Below are 4565 nucleotides of genomic sequence, written 5' to 3' on the forward strand. Positions count from 1 at the left end.
ATTCTTCAGGATGGATATGTTGTTCCCAACGTTCTCCCTTCCAAAAATCTGACATGCCATTTTGTTGGTAAAGAAGCGAACAACACCTGCCCAGACAAAGTCAGACCCGAACACCTGAAGAACCTGCTGTCAGTTCTCATCAATACACTGGCTCAGCTCTTCACATGCTACCTGTCTGAATTCAAGGTTCCATCCCAATGGAAAACCAGAAGGACTGTACTTCTGTACAAGAAGGAAGACATCATGACATTGGCAACTGTCGCCCGATCTGCCTATTGTCTGTCATCTACAAGCTGTTCACTAGAGTCATCATGAATAGAATTGGCAGAACACTAAAGGACAACCATGCGAGCAAGCCGGGTTCCGAAAAGGATTCAGCATGATTGACCATATCCATACAATAACCAAGCTCATTGAGGTTTCTCGGGAGTTCAAGATGCCACTCTGTCTAACGTTCATTGATTTAAAGAAGGCCTTTGATTCTGTTGAGACAGAAGCAGTCATTGAAGCTCTAGCCAATCAGGGCATTCAAACTCAATACATCAGGATCCTCTGTGAGCTGCATTACAGATTCACTACTAGGATCTCAACATTCTACAAAGAAGTGATCAACCATGTGAAGAGAGGGGTTCGGCAGGATGATAACATTTCACCGAAACTCTTCAGTGCCACCCTTGAGAATGTCATTCGATGACCGGAATGAGAAGGAATGGGAGTGAAGATAGATGGTCGGCAACTACACCCTCCCACCCCCGCTTTGCTGATGACATCGTTCTAATAACACCAAACATTATCCAAGCAGCACAAATGCTGGCCGACTTTGACCATGAGTGTGGAAAGGTTGAACTCCAGCTGAATCTCACGAAGACAATGTTTATGAGAAACAGTCTTGTTGCTGACGTTCCATTCACTCTCAATGGGACAAACATTTCCGAATGTAACAGTTATGTGTACCTAGGTCGAGAAGACAACATGACAAATGACCTGGCACCTGAGTTGCACAAAAGGAAGAGAGCGGCTTGGAATGCCTTCAAGAGTGTCGAAGATATAGCTAAGAGGATGAAGAACCTCCGGCTCCGGGCAAATCTCTTCAATTCCACTGTTCTTCCTGCATTAGCATATGCCTCAGAGACCTGGGCCCTTCGAAAACAGGATGAGAACGCTATTTGTGACTACCAAAGAGGAATTGAAAGACCTATGCTTGGAGTATCACGTTTCACTCAAGTGAGAGAAAGAATCCAGAGTTCTGACCTCTGTTGATGGTTAAGAATCAGGGAGGCTGCCTCCTTTGCCAAGGCATCAAAAATCAGATGGGCTGGACACGTAATGAGATTTGGAGACGACCGCTGGACTAGAGCTGTTAATGACTGGATTCCACGGGACGTCAAAAGACCGTGTGGCCACCCACCTACAAGATGGTCGGACATCTTCATCAAGACCCTGAACGATTGGTTTGAGGCTCTTCGTGTGCTTAGAAGGAACAGACGCCATTGGGCTACACTAGCACACGACAGGGATGAATGCAGATGTTACTGGCGCCTGCTCGAGCAAATCGATGATTAACGGGAAGTCAAGTGATCAAGTGATGATAAATATTGTTGTGTCATCTCTGAACACACAGACATTCCCAAGGAAGTTCTTAATTTTTAGGCTTCTTTTCCATTACTCTGAACACACAAATGTTCCCAAGGGAGTTCCTAATTTTAGTTCCCATTTTTCTTCTGAGAATAGGTTGAGATCGTTTCGGCCCCAAGACCTCTAATCATTCGCTTTACTGGATAAAACTGCGTGGGTGGTCATACGAGAGTGGTAGAGTTGCCTTGCACGCAGCCAACATGGCCGACCCGAGTTCGATTCCTCCGCCCCTCTCGAAGAGCCCGGCAAGCTACCGAGAGTATCTCGCCCGCACAGCAGAGCCTGGCAAGCTCCCCGTGACGTATTCGATATGCCAAACACAGTAACAACAAAGTCTCCAATGGAGACATTACTGGGCCCGCTTGAGCAAATCAGTGAACAACGGGAGGGCCTTTACCTTTACCTTTACCTTTATTTTTCTTCTACATACCCTGTTTCCTCAAACCACAGGGTAGATCATCTCTCCCGCAAATACTCTGGTTTACAAACTTTTGTCCCTAAGTCTTTGTGTGGTCTATTTTTTCTCCAGGAATATCCTTCTCTAATATGATACCCTGAGGTCATCTCTTTACCCTTTTGGACCCTAGTTCAAATGGAATTTACTTTGGTGAAATTGTCTATGACTACTCTAGAAGATGAAGAAGTAAACTAAAATTTCAATTCTTGCTGTTTGGATTACATTACATATGGCAAGGAAAGCAGAATAGAGACATGTTAAGTTTTGTGTTAATTGTGTGTTGCCTTTCAGGTAGTAGCAGTCCAGTCCAGATACTGAAAAAAAAAAAAGATTATTTCTGATGTCAGGGAATCCCTTATTCATCATGAATTACTCGTGGACTGACTGTGCTCCTCCCCAGCCTGTTCAGGGCATTCAACTATGTTCAGTCATTTCTCTTTGAGTTTAATATTGGTTTGGTAAATTGTCAAGCAGTTTTTTTTGTCAGACTAAGAAAATAAATGCTTTACTTCTTTTCCCCCCAAATATTAGATGATATCAGATTTAGAGAAAAAACATTATTGTCAATTCATTCCTATTTATTCTTTTACTTAGTTCCTATTTATGCTTTTGCCAGAGTTTTTAGTGTGTTTACTTTTATAAGTTGCTTCAAAAGCAACCTTTAGGAGTTTCTTTAAAATGATAATGAATCTTCTAAATACCTAATCAAAAGGTGTGAATTCTATGGAGTTTAAGCTTATTGTTTATTCTTATCCCAAATCATTTTATTAATATATTGCTTACTAGGAGGACCAATTACAGGAAAAACACAAAATAAAAATATTAAATTAATCCCTCTCCCCAGAATGCCAAGGAAATGGAAATATCAATATATATAATTCAAGGGATATTATGGTTGGGATCACTAAACTTCAAACCTGATTCTCAATTTTCTACAACTGCAGTAAAAAGAGAAAAGAAAGAAGACTATAAGTTATTTACTATCATTTTCCATTTACCTTTCATGACACCAATAAACACATTATCCTGAAACAGATGTAACACTTTTCATGCTAACAACCTGCCTTACATATTTTTTGAATCACCCAGTGTGATTATATTGACGTGATTATGGTGTAAGTGGTTACACCGAAGAATAAGTGTTGAAAAAGGCAACCCAGCAATCTCTCAGAAGTAAAGGATCTAAGTGCAGCTTGAAATTTAGGAAATGAAGAGAGAGGTAGAACAAGGGAGAGAAGTTTAGTTGCTATCCCTGAAAATCTCAATTAAAAAAATCACACTAATGGAATTTAATAAGTTTTATGAGCTGTGTGATGTTCAGAGAGTACTTATGTCAGTCAATCAGAATGAAGAAAGTTCTAGACATTGGGTCAAGATTATAGTGTTGTTTCCTTAATTGCAGCATTTGACTTTGCTGTAGGATTTGCTGCCAGATGAGTAAAATAAAACAACCCAACTCATGGTTGTTTTCTGTCAAGTTCAGTACTCACTTTCTAAAGGCTAACTTAGCAGTCATTTGGGAAGGAGGCAGTTTCTCCTTCACCCCCATTCTTTAAGATATTTTCTACGAAATGGCAATGGCCTGTGTGGTCTGACTCAGTACTGCACCTTGGGTTTCACAGGCTTTTTGACATTTGGATGTGACTGAGACATGGCAATTTTTTCTTTTACATTAAAAAACCCATGATACAAAGTCTAAAATGAAATGAAGACAGAATTAATATCCTGTTTCTGAGATGCAGTGACTAATTAGAGTGACATGGGTCTGTGGGGGGTTTAATGTAACTAATCTTTAGCAGGTGTGTGTGCTGCCAGATGACATCTTTCTCAGAAGGACAGCAGAGTCAAAAATGTCCCAGAACATCAGGAAAGTCGACTTAGGTGATGTCAGCCATCACAGGCTGGAGAAATCTGAGATCCTTCCTGTCCAAGAGAGAAACCACTAACTACATGTGGTTATTTACAAATAATGAAAATGAAATAAAAAGGTTCTCACCCTCACTCCATTTTAAGTTACAGAGTCACATTGAGACTCTTGGGCAAGACAGATAACAGAACTTTTCTGTTATAGTGTAAAGTTCCATTGTGCCAAATAGGCTGAAATGTAATAGATAGGGAAGGAATTTTGGGGCGATGAGACAGAATTAAATTAAAATTATGGTTCTTCCATTTTTAAACTGGTTGGCCATGACAAATCTCTATGCTGCACTAGAATTTTTTTCTATTATTAAAAGGAGAAAATACTGCTTAGCATGGAGGGTTTCAGTTAGTCCTCCATGTTCTACATTTAATGTGGTGTTGTGTTTTCTCTTCTGAGGGTTTTTCCCAACAGATCTGCCTAGGGTGGTCCCCACCTCTGTTCTTTCATACATACCATTGAAGGATAACAGATATGTTGCCTCAAATGTGCACTCTAATCTATTAGTTCAAGTTATGTGCACTTGAAAAACAATGCATGTAGGAAGAAACTTTC

Source organism: Sorex fumeus, unplaced genomic scaffold (genome assembly GCF_029834395.1).
Source record: "Sorex fumeus unplaced genomic scaffold, SorFum_2.1 ptg000002l, whole genome shotgun sequence".
NCBI lineage: Eukaryota > Metazoa > Chordata > Mammalia > Eulipotyphla > Soricidae > Sorex > Sorex fumeus.